Here is a 27,626-nt window from a genome sequence, read left to right on the forward strand (position 1 = left end):
GAACTAAAACTATATTATATCAGCAATCATTAAAAGGATTTGGTTTTGGCTAAGAAATAGAGTGGTGGAGCAGTATAATAGGTTAGGTACATAAAACACATTAGTAAATAACTATATTAATCTATTGTTTGATAAGCCCAAATACTCCAACTTCTGGAATAAGAACTTACTATTTGACAAAAATTTCTGGGAAAACTGGAAAATAGTATCATAGAAATAAGGCATAGACTAGCATCTTACATCCTTTGTAAAGATAAAATTGAAATAGCTTCCCAATTTAGACATAAAGGTTGATACTTAAAATTGATAATAATAATAAAAAATAAATTTGCTACTATAAGCAAATTAGGAGAACAAGAGATAGCTTATCAATCAGATCTATGAAAAGGGAGGAATTTATGACCAAACAAAAATTAAGGAAAATTAAGAAATGCAAAATGAATAATTTCTATTACAAAATTTCTTAAATGAACAAATAAAACAAAAACAACCAAGATTAGAAAGAAAGCAGAAAGATGAGGAATGATTTTTATGGCCAATATTTTTGATAAAAGGGATTTCTAAAAATCTATAGCGAACTGAGTCAAATTTATAAGAATAGTTCTTCCCAATCGACAAATGAACAAAGGATAGGAACAAGGAGGCAGTTTCAGTGAAGAAATTAAATCTATCTGTAGTCATATGAAAAAATGCTCTAAACCACTATTGATTAGAGAAGTGCAAATTAAAACAATTATGGAGTGCTACCTATCAGAGTGGCTACTATGAAAGAATAAGAAAATGGTCAATGTTGGAGGGGATGTGTGAAAACTGGGACATGCCGAAGTTGTGAGCTGATGCAACCATTCTAGAGAGCAATTTATAACTATGATCAAAGGTTTATAAAACTGTACAAACCCTTTCATCCAGCAATATTGTTACTGCATCTGCATCCAAAGAGATCTTGAAAAATGGAAAAGGACTCACAATACAAAAATATGTATTGCAGTTCTTTTTATGGTGGCACAGAAGTGGAAAATGAGGGGATGCCCATCAATTTTGGCATGACTGAACAAGTTGTGGTATGTGAATGTGATGGAATACCATGGCACTATAAGAAATGAGAGCAGGTGGATTTCAGAAAAAAAGATTTATATGAACTGATGCTTAGTAAAGTGAGCAGAATCAGAAAAACATTGTATGCACTAACAACATTGTCCAATCATCAGCTATGACAGGATTAGCTCTTCTCACTGACCTAAGACAATTCCAAAAGACTTGTGATGGAAAAATACTATCTACTTCCAGAGACAGATCTATGGAGTCTGAATGCAAATAGAAGCATAGTGTCCTCACTTCTTTGTTTGTTTGTTTGTTTCTCCTGGTTTTTACTCTAAAGGGCAAGAATTTTGGAGAAATATACTTAAGGTTCAGTATGATTGATTTAAAGAAGGTGTTAACTCAGTGGAATTGATAAGACAATGGTTATCTAGCTTAGCATGGTGATTAATAGTTCTCTAGTTCAGTATGATTGAATTAATCTTACAACAAATAATGGTTCTCTAGTGATATAATGATTGTTTTATATACTCAGTATATTGTAATGATGTAATTGTAATAGAGTGTATAAACTGGGGACAAACTCAGCCAGAGGGAGGCTTCAAGACAGAGATCGTCGTGGTGGCTCTCCTGCTTCCTCCCCTGAAACCACTCAGCTTCCATTTTTCCATTCAGCCTCCATTCCAGGGAGGCCCTCCAGAAAGCTAGGTAGGCCCTAAATGAAGGAGACAGACTGTGAAGGAGGTGATAAAGAATTTGGACTTTATCCCTGGCTATTCTTGTGCTGATTAATCTGCTGAAAGGAAGGCTGGTCCCAAGACCTCCAGAAAGTTAACCAGAACATTACATTTTATCTTTTGTTCTTATTCTTCTTTCACAACAGGATTAATATGAAAATGTTGTTATATGTATAACCTATATCAACTTGCTTACTGATTTGAGCAAAGGAAAAAAAGGGGAAGAGAAGAAAGGAACGGAGAAAAATTTGGAAACTCAAAATCTTATAAAATGAATGTTGAAAACTATCTTTACATTTAATTGGAAAAAATAAAGTACTATTAAGCAAAAACATCTGCTAAATGCTTTATTTGTATAACTTCTCTTTGTCCTCACAACAACCTTAGAAGCTGGGTGCTATTATTATATCAATTTTATAAATGAAGAAATCAAAAAAGACAGAAGTTGTGAACTCTCCAGGAGTCACACAGAAAAGCACTAAATCTAGATTTGAACTCTGGTCTTTCTAATTCCAGGGTCAACCCTTCATCCACCAACTAGTCACTTTGATGTGTCTGCTGCCTGTACATACATGAGACATAATAATAGATGCACTATCAATATCCCAGGGCTATTTTGAGACTCAAAGTAAAACATGTGCTACTTATGAAGACTTTAAAGTCCTCCATAAATGCCAGTAATTATAATTTCTGTGGCAGTACCACCGTCCCTAGAGTTTTCACTAAATGGAAATAAATTCCCAGTATTTAAACTAATGTGATGTGTGAAACAAACTGAACTCTTGTCATCATCACTTTATGAAGTCCATGAGAATTACATGCATTTGATAGGAAAGCCAATCTCAGTTCTTGACCTCTCAAAGAGTCAGTTTGAAATGGAGAGATGAGAAGGTAAAATCTTTACCTAAAATATCTCCAATGAGTCAAACATCTAAGATATATTGGTAATTAAAACAAATGAATAAAACTAAGAATCATCTCTAAAAAGATAAACGATCAAGGGTTAATCTGAGCAAAGTCAAAATTTTCCATTAAAAGCCTTATAAAAATTGTATCCAGTTCAGTAAAAATAAGAGAAATGTAAACCAAAACAATTTTGATGTTTCACTTAATACTAAACCAGTTGGCTAAGATAACAGAAATGAAAACAGTCAAAGTTGAGTTAGACCCTAGAAAGGCAGGCACAATGCATTGTGATCACAATTATACATTGGGCTAACCATTTTGGAAAGGAATTAGGAACTATAATTTTGTTGTTCAGTCATTTTAATCATATTCAACTCTTTATGACCCCATTTGGGACTTTCTTTACAAAGATACTGTAGAGGCTTGTTATTTCCTTCTCCAGCTCATTTTCCAGATAAAGAAACGGAGGCAAACTGGATTAAATCATCTGCCCAAGGTTACTCAGGTCTTCCTGACTCCAGGCCTAGTGTTCTAAGCACTGTGCTACCTAGCTGCTCCAGAAACTAAAAAAAGAAAAAGGAAAATAAAATGATGAAATTATTCATATTCTTTTATTTAGAGATTTCAGTGCTAAGCATAAAACTTCAAAGAGACCAAAAATTAAATATAATAGCACTTTTGTGGCAGGGGAAAATAATGGAACAATTTAAGGATTCATCAATTGTCTAATAACTAAATGTAATGAACTATAGAATGGAATATTCATGAATACAGTGGTTTATTACTATACCTTAAAAATAACCAACAAGAATTCAGAGAAGCAAGAGAAAACTTTTATTCATTGAGGCAGATGGAAATAAACTGAATTAGGAAAATAATATACACAATGATGACAAGAATACAAATGGGAAGAACAGCAACAATAGAAACTTAAAATTGTTTTAATTATAGTGATCAAAATGGCCCTGGACAAGAATTGAGAAAATGAAAAAAGAGGCGTAGCTAAAACAGCAGCAAGAAAAGCAGCATTTTTGCCAAACTCTCTCAACACACCACCTTCATTATAACCTAAAATATATACACCAAACAATTTTGAGTGGGAAAACCAAGAAAAATAATTATATAGAGTATTTTTGTCTGATCAAGAATAGCTTAGGAAGACAGAAAGGAAATCAGAGCACATCTCAGAAAGATAGAATTGGTACCGGCTCAGACAGTAGCAATGGAGGAAAACAGCTTAAAGATTATTGGTTCTGGAGAACTGAACACATCATAAGAAAGAATCCCTGAGGACCCTTCCATTACCACTGTGATCAAGATTTGGTGCCATTTGAAAATTCTGCATTCATTACCCAGTTCCAGATTATAATCACAGAGATAAGAAAAGTTTCTATCTGTATATTGAGCAGAGCACAGATGAGGAAGGTAATAAAGAGGCCCCACTATAGATCAAACAGTGCTGGAAACATCAAAAAAAAAAAATTAGACACCTCCCCCTTATATAGGAAAACAGCAGAAGTTCATAAAAGATAGCAATTCAAGCCAGACATCTTCTCTAACCCCAACTTTGGCATAAAATTCATTTAAAAAATCAAGAAAAAAAACTGGGGAAATTGGGGGAAGAGAGTATCTGATCATAAAAAGCTACTGTTGTGATAGGGAACCTCAATAGAGACTCAGAAAAAAGCAATGATTTGAAAACATCTCTAAGCAAAGCCTCAGAGAAAATGTACACAGGACTCAAGTCTCAAAAGAATTGCTAAAAGAGTTAAAGAAAAAGCAAAAAAATAAGTAAAAACCATAGGAAAGTGGTAGGGAAAAATGAGGAAAGGAATGACAGCAGTGGAAATAATATGAAAAGAAAATGAACAGCATAGTAAATGAAACACAAAAAAAAATTAAGAAAATAACTTTCAAAATTAAAATTGATCCAGTGAAGCTAATGACTCTATGATATATTAAAAAATAAACAAACAACAAAGCAAAGTCAAACAGAAGAAAAACAGAAGAAATTGTGAAATATCTCAATTATGCAATAAAATTGCATTCAATGCTAGAATTGTTGGAAGACTAGATTAAACATTATTCAGAGAGGCACAGCAAAATAGCACAATGGATAGAGCACTAGCCCTGAAGTCCAGGAGAACTTGAGTTCAAATTTGGCCTTACTAACTATATGACCTTGGGCAAGTCACTTACCTCCAATTGCCTCACCCATTCCCCCAAAATTAATCAAAAACTAGACAATTTAATGCTATAATAATGAGTGTGCCAAAAGACAATAATGTCATTAAATATAATGGCAATAAAAAATACCAAAATTTGTAGGATGTAGCCAAAGTAGTATTTAGAGGAAATTTATATCTATAAATGTTTATGTTAAAGAAAGAAAAAAAATGCATCACCAAATTTGGCTTACAATTTAAAAAAAAATTAGAAAAAAACCCAAAATTTTCATTTAAATACCAAGATAGACATCCTAAAAATCTAAATAGAAATGGATAAAATTGAAATTAAATATACATATATTCATAAATTAATAAGGAAAACTAGGAGTTCGATTTAAAAATAAAAGCAATCAAATATATAAACAATTTGCTAATTTGAGCTTTAAAAAGAAGATAATCAAATAGCCAAAATCAAAAATTAAAAAGATGGATTCACAAGCCATGAAGATGAAATTAAAGGCATTATTAGGAACTATTTATGTATAATTATGATTATAAACTGATAATATAAATAAAATGGATTTGCAAAAAAAAAATCCCACCAAATTTCTTAGATTAAGAGAAGAGGAAAATAATATTTTTAAAAATTTTATCTTTGAAAAATAAATTGACTCAGCTATAAATGAGCTACATAAGGAGAAAAGACCCAAAGGATCAAATAGATTCACAAGTGAATTCCTCCAAGTATTTAAAAAATAATTTACTCCAATATAAGATGAACATTGTGGGAGAAGAAATAGTCAAGAAGACGTCCTACCGAATGCCTTGTATGGTACAAACACTGTTTTGGTACCTAAAGCAGGGAAAGTGAAAAAAGTGAAAGAAAAATGCTAGAGCAATTTCCCTATTGAATATTGAAGCAAAAAATTTCAAATAAAATGCTAGCAAAGAGTTTACAACAATACATTGTTATAAAGATCAGAATTTAGGGTTGATTCAACAAAATATACGCATGAGTCACCATAACAATAACAAAATAATTATTTTATGATTATTTCTGTATAATCATAAAATAATCATTATTTATACATATATAATTTATGCAATCATAAAATAATCATTTTGCTATTGTTATGGTTAAAATATATATATGATTATCATATGATTATTTCAATAGGTGCAGAAAAAGCTTTTGACAAAATATGACATTCTTTCCTATTAGAAAACACTAGGAAGACAAAGGAATAAATAAAATTTGTCTTAAAATGATAAATAGTATCTGTCTAGAGCCAAGAACAAGCAGTGGCCTGCCTACCCACAGTGAGGACCCACTTGAGGCTATATGACATAAATTTATAGTGAATGTGGTCAAAATAATTGATTGATTTTTGTTAGCTTTTGTTCAACAGTACACGTGTAAAATCAAAGGCAACAACTCCACTGTCTTAACCAGTAAGCTAAGGGAAATATATGAAGAGTTTCATGGAAAGGATGGACAGGAAGATGTGTCATCAGAGGAAATCCAGGTTCCAATAAGAGTCAGCAGGTGGAAAAGGTGGAAGAAGAAAGATTTAATTACCTATTACCTATTGAAACAGGCAGTCCAGAGGGCACAATCAAAAAGTCTGGAGGAATTAGGATGAAACTTCGGCGAGGAGAGGATTGGGGTAATGAGAATGAGGAATCTGGGGCAAGAGGTGGGGAATGGGGAGAGAAATTCGAAGTGACCGGACTAATTCTCCTCAGTGAATGCAGGGTGTCCCTCCAAGGACACCTCCAAGGTCAGGCACAGCTTGAGATGGGAGGCCTGAAGTCAAAGGGAAGGGTGCTCCTTTGCAATCTTAGCTGAATCCCAGCGTTGAGTTGGCAAGAGGAAATGGAAGCTGACTTGTGCTGCACAGATAGAATTGGTTGCCTGGGGGATGGGGCAGACGGAAGATGCCTCCCATCCGGGCCAGGGAGGTTTCCTGAAGGTGCCTGAGAGGAGACAGCAGGCTCAAGGTGTTGTCTTGAGGTCTGAAGTCTTCCCACCCAGCTCTGAGCTGACAAGAGGCTGGCAGCTTCCCTACCCAGCTGGAAGAAGCCTTGTCTGGCCCCTAGCAGCCTCCCCAGCACAAGATGGAAGATCCCTTCTGTGGTGGCAAGGAACTGGAAACTGAGGAAAGCCCCTGTCACTTTGGGAACGGCTGCACAAGTCGTGGGGCATGAATATGATGGTGATGAATTTTATGGCACTCTTAGAAACCTCGAAGGGGATGCTTTCAGAGAATCCTGAAATGGAGCAGAGTGAAGTGAGCAGAACCAGAACTGCGCACACAGTAACGGCAACATGTAACAATACTCAACGGTGAAAGACTTAGCAATTGTCATCGATACGCTGATCCACCACAGCTCCAAAGAACTTCCAATGAAATGTGCTCTCCATCTGCAGACAGAACATGGATGGACTCAGAGGACAGACTGGATGTTTGCTTTCCCCACGTTCTTTCCTTTTTTCTTTTCCCCCAGAAAATAGCTAATGTAGGAATATATTTGCCATCACTTCATCTGTACAATGGGTATCATATTGTCTTCTCAATGAATAGGGAAGGGAGAAAGAGGGAAAGAATTTGGAACTGAAAATAAAAATACATATAAGTTATGTACTATGGTGTATGGCTATGTATATAAAGCGTTCACCCTGTATTTTTAGAAAAGACCAAGGTCATCACAAGGTGGGTTTGGCTGTGGCTGATCAGAGTGATGAGAGTTCAGGAGGTGCTGCCCAGGCCGGGCCCCGGCAATCCATTCGAGCACCGAGAGGGCCCGAGGCTCCAGATCTTCTTCTCCGCGTCTGCTTTGCTCTTGGAGTACAGTGCTCTCTTTGATGTGGGCACGCCCAGCCAGGTGGGCACCTCGAGGGTACCTCGTACTGCTTCTTCTGACCAAACTACACATGAGGCCCCAAGGGAGCTCCCTGTAAAATAGTCTCTTAGACAAATGTGCATTTGGCATGGAAACCACGTGCTCTGCCCAGACTCTGCAGTGGAGGCGGAGTGCTTGGAGGATCAGCTCTGGAGAAGACCCCAGTATCCAGCGCCTCATCTTCCGGGGGCTCTTCAGGATCTTCCGGAGAAAATGTACGTGGAAGAGCTGAGTTTCCCGGCACGGTGTCCATGGACTGCCCAAGTTTCACAGGCCGGCCACAATGTGGTCAGCAGCACGGCTCTGTCCACCTTCTCTTGGTCGGAGGTCGGACAGCTCTCCTCCCTCACATCCTGCTTCCTCTGGAGCTTCCCCGAGGGCTGTGCTAGGGCTGGTAATGTGTGCATGAACACCATCCTCTGTGGGGACGTCCCTGGAAAGTATCCGGCCAAGGTGAGCGCATGTGTCCCCCACATTCAGCATTCCTCCGTCCGTGGTCATCCCACGTAGGGAGGGCGCGGGGCTGGCTGACCAGGGAGAAGATCTGCTTTCTTCGTGTGGGTTTCGGAGGCAGACAGACACGCGATAAGGCATGGCCCAAGTGCTTGCCACACAACAGTCACGGTGCTGAGTGCTGGAACCCACAGAAAGGTCAGCCAGATAACCCTGTGAGGAGAAGCCTTCTGTTGGGGAAGGAGAATATATCTGGGGGGGGGGGTAAGAAAGCACACAGAGAGGAGTATGAAAGGGCCTCCATACACCCTGAGCAAGGCTGGGGCCCCAGAGGATGGGGAGGATGACCCGGTCTCCATCTAGCTAAAGTAACAGCCAGGAGGCACCAAGAAGGGAGCCCGACTCTCCACTGAGGGGAAGAGAACAAGACTGAGTAATGGTGAGAAGATGTGGGAGGATCGAGTCCTCGCAGCCCTACTCATGATCTCTCCGTTTCCCCTTCTTTCCTTCCCCCATCCTTCCCGGTCTCCATTTTATGTATTGTGTTCCCCCATTAGAATGGAAGACCTTCAAAAGTGTGGGAGTGCATATATATTCGCATCCACGTACGTGGGGACATATAGTCAAATATGCCCCTAAATACAAACACGCAGTTTAAGAAAACAAGGGGAAGGAGCCACGGCCGCTCTCCGACCATTTACCTTTGGCTTTCTCCGGAGCTCTCTTGGACATTATTTATCTTTGGGACATGCGCCTAGAACTTCTGTGCTGGAGTGGCAGACTCAGAAACACGTAGGGGAAAGACTGACTCACCTCTGATTGTCACTGCCCTGGGAGCCATGGATTCTGGGACTTGCCTGACATATGTCCCCCCATCCTCTCTGTGGGGACCAAGAGAAACACTGAGCTTCTGCAACACCCCCTGAAATGCAAGTGTCAACAGCTGGCTGCAGTTAATCCCTTGGGTCCCGTGTTCCCTTCTTTAAGAGAGGAGAGATTTATTTTAAAAGCTTCTCTTTTTTCTCCCTTCTTCCTCTGCCTCTTTTCCATCTTCCCCTTTTCATTTTTCTTCTTTTTTCTCTCTTTCTCAGACTCTAGACTGAAAGGGATTTTGTCATTTGGAAAAGGCTGGGACGTTGCATTCTGTGACATGTGTCTAATGCTTTGTGCTTTTCCTCTGTACTTGCTGAATTGCTTAACTATGACCTTGAGGTTCAGATGGTTTGTGAACAACTGGAAGATGAAATGGGTCTTTTCTATGAATCTGAAGTACGTGAATCAAACAACTCAGGGAGTGGAAGGAAAAGTCTGCCCCTGACTCCAGCATTCACCGCAGGGGGGGAGGGAAGCTGTTTCCCTGTTTATCTCCTCCTGGGCGGTTCTGCTTCCATTATCAAAGCTCCTGTTCTGTTTCTCATGACAAATCAGGTTTAGTCTGAGGGACAGGCCCTCTTTTCTCAAATGCTCTATCTTCTCCCCCCTCACTATTAAGGTGTCTCCAAATAAGCTCAGAAGGAGACTTAGTTATTCTCAACCATCCTAACCCACTATGTGAGAGATGGGGGGAAAGCGGCCCTCGGGTGAGAAGTGTGGGTGCCTGACGTAAGGCAGGTAAGTCGAGACTTACCTGGGCCTCAGGTTGGCCGATTCATAGCTCAGAATGTCCCTGTGCCAGCTCAGAGAATCAGGAAGGGCATCCCATGGGGGCAAGGTGAAACTCAAGGAAAACCTGGGCTCCAATGAGGCAAAGCAGAGGAAGGAGGAAGTTCCAGTGAGGGAGGCTCTGTGCAAGACTCCATCTTGAGTTCATGCACAGAGTCCAGAAGGCCAACTGGCAAGCCAGCGTGGGAAGGAGCTTTTAATGGCAGACAGCTGGCATGGGGAGAACAAGAGGGAAGCAAGAGGGGGTCCTGGGAACCTTCTCTCATTCCCACCTACAGCAGCCAATGCCATCCGTCTGAAGCAGTCTGAATAAGACTCCAAAGCCAGTCGGAGGATCATAAAGCTGTATCTAGAGAGGGCCTTGGAGACCACCAGGTGCAAACCCCTCTTTCCACAGCCAAGAAAATAAGGTTTCAAAGACTAACACTCCTCCAAGGTCCCCCATCCCGTGGGTGCCTCAGATGGCCATCTTGTCTCCAAGACCAGTGGTGGACGGGCACTTGGAGTCAGCATGGCTCGTCAGAGGTGGTTCTGAAGCTAAGGTGGGTCTGCCCAGAAAGGCCAGTGGCCAGAACCTCCGAGCCTGACGTCTCTGAGAATATGGCCCTGCTGGTTATTGTCTGGGGGGAGTCCGGGAGAATCCACCCAACTGGTTCTTAGGTTCAGGGACTGAAGGTGGCAGCTTTGCCCCTTTGGGTCAGAAACAGAGCAGACTGCAGAGACACACCGCAAGGTCGAAGCATTCAATTCCTCTAAGTCCCAGGATTAACTGCTCTGAGTCCTGGCTTCAGAGGGCACCTGGAGGAGAAGAAAGCTACTTATTAATAATGAGAGTATTAAGATTATGTTACTACTGAAATGCTAATCACAAGACCCGGTTTGTGGATGTTATCAAGCAAAATAAACCATTTCTCAAATAGAAGGAGTCAGCAAAGTTTAGGATATCTCCAGAGCCTCATTAAAAAATATTCCCATCTTTTAAAAAAATCAGCCCAGGCCCGAGCCTCCCTTGGCAGTCATCCCTCAGGAGGTGGCTACCCTGCTGTCCCCCGCCCAGCCACATTCGGGTATTCGAGGTGCAGGGGACGGCAGCTGCTTAGCTGGGCGGCTCTTCTGGAAGTGGCCACATTTCACCCACATTATTTCAGCCCCCAAATATCACGGCCACCAAAGGCCCATCTCAGGATGGTGTCCACGGAGGGCCTGGCCACACGTGGGGTCTTTGGCTAATCAGCAGGCAGTGGTCCGTAGTCCGGAACATTTAGAAAGTGCTAACTATGAGCCAGGAACTATGCCAAAAGCACTCCACAAAGAGGGCTTTGTTCGATCCTGGCATACCAGAGGTATCTAGTAAATGCTTGTTAAATTAGGCTGAATTACACTGCATCATATGAAAGCTCTTGAAAATCTGGAAAGAGTTAGCACAAACACACACACACACACACACACACACACACACACACACACACACACACACGGCCTGGGAGCTTAACACTGAAATCTTGGGTGAAGAACCGATGGGAAAATAAATGAAGTGGGAAATTAAACATATCACAATGTCTGTCATGTGTGCACATGAGCAGGAAACCAAGGCTTCATCATTCACCAAGAGAAATGTGATCCCCCAAATGACCTTCGCACGTTTGTCATACACAATCAGTGCAGCCCCTCACCCTGAGATCTTGCTCTTGGTCTATGATTTCCACAGAGTCCTCACCTTCCCCTCCTTTCCCCTTCCCTGTCCTCTCCTCTCCTCCTGTGACTTCCCCTCCCTGCTGTGGACCTTTGTCCTGGCCGCCCTTCTTCTCCCATCCTGCCTCCCTAGCTCCCTCGGTTCTCAGTTCAAATCCCACTTTCCACAAGAGATCTCATCCAGTGATCGCTGCTAATGCCCTCACATTGATGATGTGGATCCTTTGTACAGCTAGCAAGTACCCAGTTGTTTGCCTGTTATCGCCTCTATTTGACCAGGAGTTCCTTGAGGGCAGAGCCTGATTTTTGCCTTTTGTTGTGTGCCCAGTGCTTGGCACATAGAAGGTGCTTAATACATGCTCCTTGACCTATTTTGAGTTTGGCAAAGGCAAGGAGCTTTTGATGGCACACATCCCCAAAAGATTGGAGGCCAGAAGGACCTCCCGATTCATCCAGACTAATGGATTAGGAATGGAGCTGAGGCCCAAAAGGGACAAAGGGAAAGGGAGGAACAGAGTGAAGACAAGAGTCCAGGACCAGACGCTGCTTCTCTTGTCAATGGTCATCCCAGCTTCCATCTCAGGAGAGATTTGGACAAGACCTGCATGGAACAATAAAATGAGTCCTCAACTTGGAGGCAGGGCAAGGGAATTCCGTGGGCACTTTGGGTGCCAGTTCTCTTGTCTGTAAAATGAAGGGGTGGACTAGATGATTTTCTTTTCTTTTCTTTTTTTTTTTTTTTTAGAGCTCTTCTTAACTTCTTAGATTTTTATTTTTATTTTTTTTTATTAAATTTTTTATTTAATAATTACATTATATTTACACTCATTTCTGTTCCGATTTTTTTTCCCCTCCCTCCCTCCACCCCCTCCCCTAGATGGCAAGCAGTCCTTTATATGTTGGATATGTTGCAGTATATCCTAGATACAATATATGTTTGCAGAACCGAACAGTTCTCTTGTTGCGTAGGGAGAATTGGATTCAGAAGGTATAAATAATCCGGGAAGAGAAACAAAAATGCAGATAGTTCACATTCGTTTCCCAGTGTTCTTTCTTTGGGTGTAGCTGCTTTTGTCTGTCATTTATCAATTGAAACTCAGGTCTCTTTGTCAAAGAAATCCACTTCCATCAAAATATGTCCTCATACAATATCGTTGTCGAAGTGTATAATGATCTCCTGGTTCTGCTCATTTCACTTAGCATCAGTTCATGTAGGTCTCTCCAAGCCTCTCTGTATTCATCCTGCTGGTCATTTCTTACAGAACAATAGACTAGATGATTTTCAAGGACCTTCCAGCTTGAGATCAATGATTGTCTAAAATTGAAGTCCACAAAGTGGAGAGAGACAGACAGACAGACAAACACAGACTCAGAGACAAGGAGAGATAGAGACAGAGACAGAATCAGAACGATAGAGAGACAGAGACAGAAAGAGAAAGGAAAAAGAGAGAGATGGAAGGAGAGAGAGAAGGGGGAGGAGGAAAAGAAGGAGGAGGAGAAAGAAGAGGAAAGGAGGAAGGAAGGAAGGAAGGAAGGAAGGAAGGAAGGAAGGAGGGAGGGAGGGAGGGAGAAAGGAAGGAGGAGAGAGGGAGGGAGGGAAAGAGGAAGGAAGGAAGGAAGGAGGGAGAGAGGGAGGGAAAGAGGAAGGAAGGAAGGAAGGAGGAGAGAGGGAGGAAAAGTGGAAGAAGGAAGGAAGGAAGGAAGGAAGGAAGGAAGGAAGGAAGGAAGGAAGGAAGGAAGGAAGGAAGGAAGGAAGGAAGGAAGGAAGGAAAAGGGGAGGAGGAGGAAGAAAAGGAGGAAGAAGAAGAGGAAAAGGAAGAAGAGGAGAAGGAGGAAGAGGAGGAGGAAGGAGGAAGTTCCAGTGAGGGAGGCTCTGTGCAAGACTCCATCTTGAGTTCATGCACAGAGTCCAGAAGGCCAACTGGCAAGCCAGCGTGGGAAGGAGCTTTTAATGGCAGACAGCTGGCATGGGGAGAACAAGAGGGAAGCAAGAGGGGGTCCTGGGAACCTTCTCTCATTCCCACCTACAGCAGCCAATGCCATCCGTCTGAAGCAGTCTGAATAAGACTCCAAAGCCAGTCGGAGGATCATAAAGCTGTATCTAGAGAGGGCCTTGGAGACCACCAGGTGCAAACCCCTCTTTCCACAGCCAAGAAAATAAGGTTTCAAAGACTAACACTCCTCCAAGGTCCCCCATCCCGTGGGTGCCTCAGATGGCCATCTTGTCTCCAAGACCAGTGGTGGACGGGCACTTGGAGTCAGCATGGCTCGTCAGAGGTGGTTCTGAAGCTAAGGTGGGTCTGCCCAGAAAGGCCAGTGGCCAGAACCTCCGAGCCTGACGTCTCTGAGAATATGGCCCTGCTGGTTATTGTCTGGGGGGAGTCCGGGAGAATCCACCCAACTGGTTCTTAGGTTCAGGGACTGAAGGTGGCAGCTTTGCCCCTTTGGGTCAGAAACAGAGCAGACTGCAGAGACACACCGCAAGGTCGAAGCATTCAATTCCTCTAAGTCCCAGGATTAACTGCTCTGAGTCCTGGCTTCAGAGGGCACCTGGAGGAGAAGAAAGCTACTTATTAATAATGAGAGTATTAAGATTATGTTACTACTGAAATGCTAATCACAAGACCCGGTTTGTGGATGTTATCAAGCAAAATAAACCATTTCTCAAATAGAAGGAGTCAGCAAAGTTTAGGATATCTCCAGAGCCTCATTAAAAAATATTCCCATCTTTTAAAAAAATCAGCCCAGGCCCGAGCCTCCCTTGGCAGTCATCCCTCAGGAGGTGGCTACCCTGCTGTCCCCCGCCCAGCCACATTCGGGTATTCGAGGTGCAGGGGACGGCAGCTGCTTAGCTGGGCGGCTCTTCTGGAAGTGGCCACATTTCACCCACATTATTTCAGCCCCCAAATATCACGGCCACCAAAGGCCCATCTCAGGATGGTGTCCACGGAGGGCCTGGCCACACGTGGGGTCTTTGGCTAATCAGCAGGCAGTGGTCCGTAGTCCGGAACATTTAGAAAGTGCTACCTATGAGCCAGGAACTATGCCAAAAGCACTCCACAAAGAGGGCTTTGTTCAATCCTGGCATACCAGAGGTATCTAGTAAAGGCTTGTTAAATTAGGCTGAATTACACTGCATCATATGAAAGCTCTTGAAAATCTGGAGAAGAGTTAGCACAAACACACACACACACACACGCACACACACACACACACGGCCTGGGAGCTTAACACTGAAATCTTGGGTGAAGAACCGATGGGAAAATAAATGAAGTGGGAAATTAAACATATCACAATGTCTGTCATGTGTGCACATGAGCAGGAAACCAAGGCTTCATCATTCACCAAGAGAAATGTGATCCCCCAAATGACCTTCGCACGTTTGTCATACACAATCAGTGCAGCCCCTCACCCTGAGATCTTGCTCTTGGTCTATGATTTCCACAGAGTCCTCACCTTCCCCTCCTTTCCCCTTCCCTGTCCTCTCCTCTCCTCCTGTGACTTCCCCTCCCTGCTGTGGACCTTTGCCCTGGCCGCCCTTCTTCTCCCATCCTGTCTCCCTAGCTCCCTCGGTTATCAGTTCAAATCCCACTTTCCACAAGAGATCTCATCCAGTGATCGCTGCTAATGCCCTCACATTGATGATGTGGATCCTGTGTACAGCTAGCAAGTACCCAGTTGTTTGCCTGTTATCGCCTCTATTTGACCAGGAGTTTCTTGAGGGCAGAGCCTGATTTTTGCCTTTTGTTGTGTGCCCAGTGCTTGGCACACAGAAGGTGCTTAATACATGCTCCTTGACCTATTTTGAGTTTGGCAAAGGCAAGGAGCTTTTGATGGCATACATCCCCAAAAGATTGGAGGCCAGAAGGACCTCCCGGTTCATCCAGACTAATGGATTAGGAATGGAGCTGAGGCCCAAAGGGGACAAAGGGAAAGGGAGGAACAGAGTGAAGACAAGAGTCCAGGACCAGACGCTGCTTCTCTTGTCAATGGTCATCCCAGCTTCCATCTCAGGAGAGATTTGGACAAGACCTGCATGGAACAATAAAATGAGTCCTCAACTTGGAGGCAGGGCAAGGGAATTCCGTGGGCACTTTGGGTGCCAGTTCTCTTGTCTGTAAAATGAAGGGGTGGACTAGATGATTTTCTTTTCTTTTCTTTTTTTTTTTTTTTTTAGAGCTCTTCTTAACTTCTTAGATTTTTATTTTTATTTTTTTTTATTAAATTTTTTTATTTAATAATTACATTATATTTACACTCATTTCTGTTCCGATTTTTTTTCCCCTCCCTCCCTCCACCCCCTCCCCTAGATGGCAAGCAGTCCTTTATATGTTGGATATGTTGCAGTATATCCTAGATACAATATATGTTTGCAGAACCGAACAGTTCTCTTGTTGCGTAGGGAGAATTGGATTCAGAAGGTATAAATAATCCGGAAGAGAAACAAAAATGCAGATAGTTCACATTCGTTTCCCAGTGTTCTTTCTTTGGGTGTAGCTGCTTTTGTCTGTCATTTATCAATTGAAACTCAGGTCTCTTTGTCAAAGAAATCCACTTCCATCAAAATATGTCCTCATACAATATCGTTGTCGAAGTGTATAATGATCTCCTGGTTCTGCTCATTTCACTTAGCATCAGTTCATGTAGGTCTCTCCAAGCCTCTCTGTATTCATCCTGCTGGTCATTTCTTACAGAACAATAGACTAGATGATTTTCAAGGACCTTCCAGCTTGAGATCAATGATTGTCTAAAATTGAAGTCCACAAAGTGGAGAGAGACAGACAGACAGACAAACACAGACTCAGAGACAAGGAGAGATAGAGACAGAGACAGAATCAGAACGATAGAGAGACAGAGACAGAAAGAGAAAGGAAAAAAGAGAGAGATGGAAGGAGAGAGAGAAGGGGGAGGAGGAAAAGAAGGAGGAGGAGAAAGAAGAGGAAAGGAGGAAGGAAGGAAGGAAGGAAAGAAGGAAGGAAGGAAGGAGGGAGGGAGGGAGGGAGAAAGGAAGGAGGGAGAGAGGGAGGGAGGGAAAGAGGAAGGAAGGAAGGAAGGAGGGAGAGAGGGAGGGAAAGAGGAAGGAAGGAAGGAAGGAGGGAGAGAGGGAGGGAAAGAGGAAGGAAGGAAGGAAGGAAGGAAGGAAGGAAGGAAGGAAGGAAGGAAGGAAGGAAGGAAGGAAGGAAGGAAGGAAGGAAGGAAGGAAGGAAAAGGGGAGGAGGAGGAAGAGGAGGAGGAGGAAGAGGAGGAGGAGGAAGAGGAGGAGGAGGAGGAGGAGGAGGAGGAAGAGGAGGAGGAGGAAGAGAAGAAGGAGAGGACAGGAAGAAGGGAAGGGGAAGGGAGCAGAGGGGAGGGGAGGGGAGGGGAGGAGAAAACTGCGGAAATTGGGCTTGGCCCAGGACCCTGAGGGCTCACGTCTAGGGAGCAGCCCGATTGAGGCTGGACAGGTAGCTGGAGAAGCTCGCCGGCTGCGTGGGCTCCGTGCCTTGGGCAGGACTGGGCTGCCCCCCCCCCTCCTTCTTTGCCTTTTGCATAACTGTCTGCATCAGAAATGTGCTTCTTCCCCACGTACCTGGCGGGAGGACGCGGCCCTTTAGGGTTAGGGTTAGGGCTTTTGTGCGGCTTCCTTCGCGGAGCGCAGCCAGAATGCCCCCAGCCCCGAGTGCCCCGAGCAGCCCCCCGCCCCCCACCCCCACCCCGCAAGGGGCTCTGCGCGAGAGCCCGGGCCAAGCCTCTTGCCCCTCCCAGCCGGGCCCTCCCTTCCGCGGCGATTAATGAATTCTGCTAATGAGTCACCTTGTCAGGCTCCATCTCACTCATTAGCGGTGGAGTTAAGAACCTTCCACCTCTCCCGGAGCGCGCCGGCTCCCGAGCCGCCGCAAACGTTGGGAGGAGGGGAGAAAACGATGAAAAATAGATGAAGAAGCGTCTCTCCGAATAACATTTAGTGGGAGCCGGGGCTGCGTGCGGGGGAGGGCGGCAGAGTGGGAAGCGCGGCCCCGGGCCCTGCAAAGCGGCGTGGGGGGCGACGGAAAGGCCCCACGGGGGCGGGCCCAGCCAGAGACGCCCCCGGGGCCGTGTGGGGACCTTGGCCGGACCGTCTGGGTCAGGCCCTGACTCCTAGGTAGAGGCTCCTCCCGAAGAGCCTCAGCCCCTGGGCCTCCATCTGTAGGCCCAGGCACTGAATTACCCCCTCCACTATGTGACAAGACCCCAGCCCGCGGGGGAGGGCAGCGGCCCTAGCTCAGTGTCCCCCTCTGGGCGCCCCAAGGCGGGCTGGCAGGCTGGGGGGGCTGCCGGGGCTGCGGGGGCAGTGGGGGCCGCACCTGGCCCACCTTGACTTGGGGAGATATGACTTCGGCCTAGTGCTGAGAACAGAGCCCCGAGGCTTTGTAGGGCGGAGGTCAAGGTGTCTCTCACCCCCGGCCACTGGATGGAAAAATGAACTATGAGTGATCCAGTGCTCACTAAAATCAAGTCGACAAGCACTTATTAAACACCTGCGGTGCACCAGGCACTGGGCTAAATGCTCAAGATACAAAGAAAGAAGAGTCCCTGCCCCTGAGGAGCTCTCAGTCTGGGGGGAGATGAAACGCAATTCCCAAGCAGGCGACGGCTGTGCGAGTGGGCGGTAGACCCAGGGGGAAGATTTTAGCAATGGAGGAGTCTCAAGGGGGCTGGGAAGTCCGGGAGCTGAAGGCAGAAATGAAAAAGGCCAGTGAGCCTTCCAGGATGGACAAATGGCCAGAGAAAATGCCATGAGCCAGGAAGGGGAAGGAGAAGGGAACATGCATTTTTGAAGTGCCTACTGTGTGCCTGGCACGGGGCTATCTGCTTCCAAAGGTGGTCTCAGTGGATCCTCACAATAGAAAGCGCTCTGTTCCCATTTTGCAGCATGAGGTGCTAGAGTCTCACAGTGACTGGGTTTGTACCTGGGTATTGCTGACTCCAGAACAGCCATTCAATTCAATAACCCAGCTGGATGCCTCAATGGGCCCCTGAGGAAGCCAATGGGAGAAGGAGGCAAATAAGATATAAGATGGGGGCAGATCAAGGCAGGCCTTAAAAGCCTACTGTGGACTTCATATTTGATCGTGGAGGCCACAAGGAGCCACAGGACACTGTTGAATAAGGGAGGTGACATCTGTACTTTCAGAAAATCATTTTAGTGGCCAAGAGGAGGATGGGCTGGAGCAGGGAGACTGGAGGCAAGAAGACCCTTCCCCAGAGGTTTCTGCGGTGGTCCAAGAATAAGGAATAAGGATCTGCACTGGGATGGGGACAGAAGAGAGAAAGGGACATTGGCGAGAGAAGCTACAAAGGCAGGAAAGACAGAATATTACTGTAGATTGGATGTGGGAGGGGGGGAGAAAAAGCGGGAGGAGTCAAAGTTTCTAAGTGGGAAGTCCAGGGGCTTGGGAAATGGAGTTGCCCTTGACAGTAATGGGGAAGATTTGAAGGGAAAGGTAAAAGAGCTTGCTTTTGACCCATTGGATTTAAGGTGTCTACTGGTCGTCCAGTTTGAGATGGGCACTAGGTAACTGCCTCCGGGCCTCCAGAAAGCCGAACCAACTGACAATAGCAGCCCGGCTCCTTTACAAACTGGAATCTCCAGGGATCCCACGAGGGCAAAGTCATCTTCTTAGTATTCCACGAGCATTTCTGAAGCTCATAAATGTTCAAGGTTCGGTGCTAAATTTGGGGGATAAAAAAAGGGGGAAAGTGTGGTCCCCACCCTCAAGGAACTCCTCCTGTGTTCCACAGAGAGAGCTGTGCTGGTGCTGAGACATGGTCAAGCCCAAGCTCCTCACTGCACAAGCAGGAAAACAGGGCTGGGGAACCAAGGGGCGTGCCCAAGGTCATGGCCCTACTTCAGTGCCTCCATTTAAACAAACTGGGGAGGGGGGTCTTCAAAAACAGAGACCTCCATTTAAAAACTACTCCCACTGAATTGAAAAACAGTATTAGCAACAATTTAATAGTTTCCTCATTTGAACTAATTTTGTCTCCCTGTCACTGCAGAGAATCTTTGTTTTTTTAATTAACTAATTGGATTTGTTCTTGCTTCTGTTTTGCTGACACCAAGTAGGTATCTTGGCAAGCGTGGTCTTGGGTCCAGCTTCTTGGTTCTGGTTTCCAGCAGATTCTGGCTAAATGGGCATATTCCAGAATGGACAGCAGTGCCCTGGAAGTGAGTATCCAAAGGATATCATCACAAGGGCTTTTGGGAAAAGAAAGAAGAGGGGATATTGTTTCCAAGGAAGGTTTAAGAATCAAACAGAACCTGATCATCAAGATTTGGGGGGGTCCCCAAGCAGCTGTGGGGGACCCAGAATATGGAAAGGGGCTTAAACAGGCAGGAGAAGCTCCTTCTCTTCGGTTTTTGCCCTAAATAAACCTAAAGGACACAAGTTATCATATATTAGACACATACATAACAACTTAGGCGAAACAAGCCTCTTTAAATTATAATATATGGGGAGGAAGAGAAAGACAGAGAGAGATGTCATAGCTACATTTAAATTGGCAAATATTGAGGAAAGCTGCAATGGGGAAAAATATGTGGTCTCTTATCACACACCTTAGGCAGCTAAAGTCCATGTAATAGGGAAGAGTAATTGGATATTTCTTGGTCGCAAATAGCTGGAACACGAAGCGGGGAGTTGCCGAGTAAGGATTATTTGGCTGTTCAGTTCCACAGCCCGTGTAAGCTGCTGCTGCCACCGCTGGGTTCTCGTGTCATTTATTAATGATCAGATTTGAACGATGTGCTGTTTATGTCTTCCCTGTCCCTGATCTAGGCCTGTAGGACATAAGGAAGAACGTAGGATAATGAGCTGCTAGAAGCTGGAAGGCGCCACTGGGGAGGGGTAGATTGGAGCTATCCTGCTCCAGGGTCCACCGTCCCCCCTCAGCCCCAGAGAGCAGTGGCCGCAGGGGCCAGCCCTGCAGAGAGCTCTTAGCTTAGGCGGAGAGGTGCCTGCCATCGTTGGGCTTTAGAGGGCTATGGTCTCTGGAGAGAGCCTTCAGTCCAGTTAGGACCAGTAAACCAGTGTGGGGCCCTTACTGGCCTCTCCCCCCTTCTCTCTGCCCTGGCTGGAGGGTTGCACTCCTAGCCCCTGTCACACTGGGCTCCCACCCACCATGACAGTGTGTCACCTGGTGGGGCTCGGGGAAGCGAGAGCACAGGTTCATTAGAAAAGACCTTAGGGACTGGGGAATGAGAGTTTACAAGTGTCGGTGATTATTATTCCCAGCATCTGAAATACTTGTAAATAAGGCATCTAATCAGCCTTGTCATTTTCAACAGAATTGCCCCCTGGGGCAATCCTCCATATTTGTCATTGCAAATCCAAGTGCGGTTGATTCCCCTCCATGCCCCCCTGCTCCAGGAGGCTTTTGTGAACGTCTGGATTTGAGAATCTTTAGACAAAAATCAGGATGTTATTTTGGGGATGGGAACACGAATCTGGATCAAAGGTGGAAGAGGGAGCTTTGCTGAGCTATAGATAATTTACTATAACCCCTCCCTTCCCCACATGTATGTATGTATGTATATAAAAAGTGTTATTATGATACTCATATGTATCTATACATATTATATATGTATCACTATATATACAAATATATATCTATATATTCCATTTGAGGCCAGAATCCCAGGTGACATAACAGAGAAAATGTTAAACTTGAGAAAAACTTGAGCTCAAATCCAGTCTCAGATATTTACTATCTGTGGGATCCTGCCATGTCCATTTAAACTTTGCCTGTTTCTTCATCTGTAAAACGGGAATAACAACAGCATTCAAGGTTCTTGTGAGGATTAAATGAGATAATATTTGTCAAGTGCTTCAGTCACCTATTATTATTTCCAAACAAAGAGAGGGACAGAAACAGACAGACTGACAGACTCGGAGCTGAATGATAAATGGCTCATTCATCTACCCTCAGAGAGACAGACACACTGAGTTCTGCTAAGTCTTTTCCAGACTTCAGAAACCCATGCTCTGGCAACTAGAAACTAAGGCAGAATGATGTCTCCATAAGAATCAGGTTCAGAGGGAACCAGCCCTTTGGGGGCAGTTCCCAAGGGGAGTCTCAGGCTGGCTGGGAAGCCCTGATACCTCCTACTTGGCTGCCTGCTTTTCTTGATCTTGGTGCATGGGCTGTTTGTGTCACATAAGCAGGACTGGAGAGGAGGGAGCTGTCCATAGTCCTGCCTGGTTTTCTTTGTTTTCTGTCCTATGAGAACCAAGAAAGTGATTGTGTCCCACCAATCCAAGAACAAACAATCACACCCCCAAAAAAAATTTTTTTAAAAAAAAAAAGACCAGGACACAAGTCCTTTGTCCTGTGGAATTTTTTTAAAATTTTATTTAAAATTTATTTTATTAGATTTTTTTTAAATTTACTTTCCATTTCTTGAGTCTCTACTGGCCTTGGTGTCTTTATCCTGAAATGTCAATCCTAAAATCCGGGAGGAACTGGCTCATCCCTCTAGTCTCATTTTGAGAATTACTAAACTGAGATTCAGAGGAAGAGACTAAGTAAATTATCCAAGTTCATGCCCTAGGGGTTCTGTAATTTGAACAAAGCTACTCAGATTCCAAACTCATGGCCCTTTTTTATTCCTCAAAGCAATTGGAATGAAGGGTTTTGCTCAGAGTCACACATCAAAGTATTTGGATTTGAACCCAACTCCTCCTGACACAGGACCAGTGTTTTATTCACTGTACCATCTGGCTGACCCTAAATTCAGGGCTCTTTCAAGCCTCTGGTGAACAGAGAGTCCCAAGTTCCAGTGTGGCTTCAGACACTAACTAACCATGTGACTCCACACAAGTCACTTCACTATTGTACCTCAGTTTCCTCTTCTACAATAATGAATATAATAATGTCACCCCCAGGGTCATTGTGAGAATGTACAAAGGACTCCACCAAGCCTCAAGTGCTGGAACACTACTGTACACTGTTCTTTGGTGACCCGTGGGACAGGGGTGGGAAGGCTCTCCCACCTATCACCAGTTGATGAGTCTTCTCGTTTCCTTCCTCAACTATATTGGGGTTTGAGGGGTGCCAAGGGCCAGTCTCACAGCCATCCTGAAGAGCTTTAGCTCAACAGCACATGCATTGATCAATAATGACAGCTAGACACCAAAAGTCCATTCCTTAGCAATAATCCCAGCCATATAAAGTGCACCATTATTTCCACAAAGAGGATTACTGGCATGGCCATCGATCCTTGTCCTAAGCTCAGTGTGGTCTAGAAGTGAATTACTTCTTAAAGTCTCTCTCAGAGGGAAGACTGAGGAGGAGAGAGCAAGAGAGAACAGAGGGATGGCCAGAGCCGAGAGATCCACACACGGACACAGAGAAGGAAAGATGGACGCAAACCTTTAAGAGGGCAGTGCATGGACAGACACACGGATGACCGCACAGGCAGACCCCTAGATGGCCAGCCACATGAATGGACACCCATGGATGGCCAGCCACATGAATGGACACCTGTGGATGGCCAGATATGTGAATGGACACTAATGGATGGCCAGCCACATGAATCGACACCCACGGATGGCCAGCCACATGAATGGACACCTGTGGATGGCCAGACATATGAATGGACACTAATGGATGGCCAGCCACATGAATGGACCCCCATGGATGGCCAGACACATGAATGGACACCAATGGATGGCCAGACACATGAATGGACACCCACAGATGGCCAGAAAAACAGCCAACCATGGAGACAGAAATACACTCAGACACATGGACAGAGTGCAAAGCCAGACTTCTGTTTTTCTCCTGACCAGAGCTGATCCAGAATCCCCCCAGCTCCCAGGACAATAAAGCAGGTCAGACTTCTCCTGGAATACCAGGGAAAAGGAAGCCAAGTGGAGAGAGAGCTTGCCAGTCCCTGCCTTCCTCATTCCCATCTGCCACCAGGAGGGCACTCAGAACGAGGCAAGAGAGCCAGGGGGGAGAGGTTCAGAGATGCCCCGGTCACCTTGCCCAATGCCTTAGTAATTCTGGGTTCCCACCAATCACATGATATCTCAGACCCCCCCCCCTTAAACTACATCAGGCTTCTCTGTTTCTGTGGAAGGTTAATCAGAGTGTCTTTGGAAGGGTCATCTGCCCCTAACCTGTGTCCAAACTAAAGTCAGACAAATAACTTTATGTCAGGGAGGATCAACAAGCCGCAGCTGCAGAAAGGATAGAACTTAACCTCCTGCAAGAGTGGCCAACCCATTGCAGAGATAAAGAAACTGAGGATCAAACAAGAAATGAATTTCTACAGTCACACAGCTAATGTGTGACTTCACCCCCAATCCAGCCATTCCCCTGTATTAAATTTGTGTGAGTAAGAGAGCTAGGAAGGCTGACCTGCTTATTTACAGGTAAGGAAACTTCCAGGAAGGGTCTCTGGATCATCCCCATGGTTACTGGCAGAGAAAATACGTTAGCCTAGGCCTCCTGACTACCAGCCTGGGCCTCTTTTCATTACACAACACCTACAATAGTTGTTTAAATAATGTTTTCACAGCATGAAAGTCAGATTTTACAGTGCATATTAAAATGCCAACTTTGGGCTAAAAGATGAAAAACATCAACTAATTAAGCCCTGTAATATCCATAGTGATTAGAAGATCTGGGTGAGATCTGAGACCACAAAAAAGGTTTTCTGGATTTATCAGTGTCTTGGGGAAAGAAAGAAACCATCACATCTGCAGCAGCCATCACCATGAGAGGGTGAGTTCATGGGGGAAGACAGATGACCCAGGATCGACAAAGACCCTGATAGTCTGGAACACCGTTCTGGATCCAAGAAGATGGAGCGCTGTGCTGGCAAATGCATGGTCTGATTTTAGAGCCAAAGGAGGGGTGTATGAGTTTTAGAAGGCCATTTGTCTGAAAAAGATCAAGGGGTCCAGTGGACCAGAGGTTTGACACACAGTGGAGAACCAAGTGTAAAATTTAAATTAGATCAGATTAAATAATAGCTGGTCCTATAAAGCTTCTCGAAATCATGAGGTGACAGGTTTGCTCTCCTTGGCTCTGATTGCAGACCACATCTGGAATACTGGGTTACAGTCTGGATGCTAGAGCTTAATAAAAGCATTAGAAAACTGGATTGGAGAATGTGCAGAGAAGGCAGTTACAATGGGCAAGGGCCTTCAGCCCATGTCATGTGGGTGTCCATTAAAGGAATAGGGGATGAGCCCATGTCATGTAGGTATCCATTAAAGGAGTGGGGGGTGAGCCCATATCACATGAGTATCCATTAAAGGAGTGGGGGGTGGTAGCCTGGAGAAGAGAAGCCTTGGTGACACACTAGCCATTGCTTCAGGTATTTGAAGGCCATCACAAAGAAGATGCCTGGTCTTTTCCTCTTTTCCTGCCAGGGCCAGAAATAGGAGCCATGATGGAAGTGGCAGAGAAGCCACTTTAAGCTTGATGCTTGCAAACCTTAAATTGCCCCATAAATTCCAGCCTTTGTTTTAAGAAGCAGGAGCAAAATCTCCCCTGCTCTGTTTGTCCTTTTATCGGACTTCAGAGAAGATTGGGACCTCATCCTCCCCATGCCATCCCCAGATCTCTCCCTCTACCCATGCTCTCCTCTCCACCATACAAGTAGAGATGGCTCCCAGCAGGGATGACCATGGGTAGTCCTCTTGCTCCAGCCACTGAGTACTCAATGAATGGAAAGTCAATCATGCAACAAGCATTTAGGGACCAACTCTAGGAGAGACACCAAGAGAACAGAGAAAAAGAAAACTGTTCTCATCCTGCAGAACCTTCTTTTCCATCAAGGCAAACGAAATACAAGATGTTCACAAAGGAAATGCCAAGCAATTGAGGGAGGGGGCAGCAGGAAGGCCCAAGGTCCTGACAACTGAGGAGTTCAGGAAAGGTGCCCAAAGTGGGGAGGATGCTGGAGAGGAACTTGGAAAGGGTTGGGCTCCTCATCCCTGTCCCCATAGCTTTACATATTCTCAACTGCTCATTTAGTTACAGCTATTCCTCCAAAAGATACGTATGTCAAGGATTTGGGTACAAAAGAGTAGGTGGTCTGTAATGGGCTGAGGCTTGAGTTGATGCACTGAGGTCCCAAGCACATGAGGCTAAATAGTAATTGGACCATACTCTATTAATAGATAAGCTTGGAGAGAGAATGGCCCCCACCCACTCTTTGTGCAAGTCCTGATGTGTTGTATAGGAAATGACGATTTTGGTGGGTGGAGGCAGGGGAGTGGACCATAAAGAGAGTAGTCAGAACTCCTTTTCAGTCCACTCAGCAGAACGAATTGTATGCAATCATGTTAGCTCTCACTTATTACCCAGGAGACATAAATATAATATCTGATTCAGCCTATTCAGTAGGTGTGGTACAAAGAATTGCCACAGCCCAAATAAAATTTGCAGCTTCTAATATATATCAGCTCTTTAAGGAACTTCAGGAGCAAGTGAGAAAACATCCAGGTAAGATTTATATCTTGCATGTCCACTCACATAGTGGACTCCCAGGCCCTATTTTTGATGGGAATTCAAAGGCAGATAGCCTTTTAACTATGTTAGCCAGTACACCTTTATTTCAGGAGGCCCAGGAATCCCATTCTAAGTACCATCAGGCTGCTCGAGCTTTGCGTTTACAATTTGGGATTACAAAAGAGGAAGCTAGGAGCATAGTAAAAAGCTGTACAGCTTGCCTTCCTTTCCATGCTCCTACACTGCCTCCAGGGAAGAACCCTCGTGGTTTGAGACCCAATGAAATCTGGCAAATGGATGTGACCCATTATAAATCTTTCGGTCGTCTGTCTTTTATCCATGTTGTGGTAGACACCTTTTCAGGATTCACTTTTGCCATACCAGCAGCAAAAGAGACAGCCCGAGTGGTCACTGAATTTCTCATGCAAGCATTTGCCATTATGGGTGTGCCACAAGCAATAAAAACAGACAATGGTCCTGCATACACATCCAAACATTTTGCACACTTTTGTGCACAGTATAAGATTTTACACACCACTGGCATACCTTTTAATCCTCAAGGACAGGCAATAGTAGAGAGGAGAAACAGAGACATTAAGACGCTCCTCCAAAAACAAAAGAAAGGGGGAGCCACAGGTAACCCTAGAGAACTACTAAATCTAGCTCTTTATACTATTAACTTCTTGATTTTTGACGAAGATGCACTGGCTCCGGCAGACAGGTTTTATAACCCACCGGAAGGGCAATGTCCAGTGCGAGCAGCTCCACTATCTTTAGATAATCGCCAGGTGATGTGGAGAGACCCAGAAAGTGGTGAATGGAAGGGACCAGATAGGCTAACTGCTTGGGGAGAGGGTTTGCTTGTATCTCTACAGGTGGAGAAGGAATCAGATGGGTGCCAACGAGCCGTATTCGCCTTGTCCATCGCAGAGAGACGGAGCAGACCCTTGAAACGAAGGAGAAGACCCAAGAAACATCGGGTGGTTCTGTTGCTGATTGTGCTCACCATTGAAAGAGTGTGGCAGTTATGGCGTTTGACTCATGGACATAGAAAATCATTGGACTTCAAAACCCTCAGAAATCATTGGATTCTCTGAGACATAAGATTGTTGTAGGACTTTAAAGCCCTCAGGAATCATTGGATTTTCTGAGAAATGATAAGACTGTTACAGGACTTCAAAATCTGCTGGAATCATTGGATTCCCTAAGACATAAAAAGACTTTTGCTGGACTTCAAAAACTTGGGGGGATCATTAGATTCCCTGATATGTGAAGCAATGGACAATAGACTGGTTTTGGACTATCTCTTGGCTGCTGAAGAGGTGTATGTGTGAATGCTGTTTACATACTCTCCTTCTAGAACTTCTGGCAATCTTTTACATCATACTGTTGATTTATGTTGTTTGTTATACCGTTACTTGGGTGCATAATTCATGTTTGTTACACCACATCAAGCCTGCACTGACTGTGGGGAGAGTCATCACTAATAGTCTCTGCGTTGTTGCTATGTGCTATGTGTTCCCATGCTGATGGGTTTGTGCATAATAAGACCCTTGAGCCCAGAAACCTGCTAGCAACC

The 27,626-nt window shown here is 44.6% G+C and overlaps 1 long non-coding RNA gene across 1 annotated transcript in view; it reads right to left on the reverse strand.

The window, feature by feature from the left end:
* LOC127547280 (uncharacterized) overlaps positions 1-27,626 on the reverse strand; it is a 126,460-nt gene that overhangs the window by 45,940 nt on the left and 52,894 nt on the right. The window lies entirely within an intron of this gene.

Source organism: Antechinus flavipes, chromosome 2 (genome assembly GCF_016432865.1).
Source record: "Antechinus flavipes isolate AdamAnt ecotype Samford, QLD, Australia chromosome 2, AdamAnt_v2, whole genome shotgun sequence".
Taxonomy (NCBI): Eukaryota; Metazoa; Chordata; class Mammalia; order Dasyuromorphia; family Dasyuridae; genus Antechinus; species Antechinus flavipes.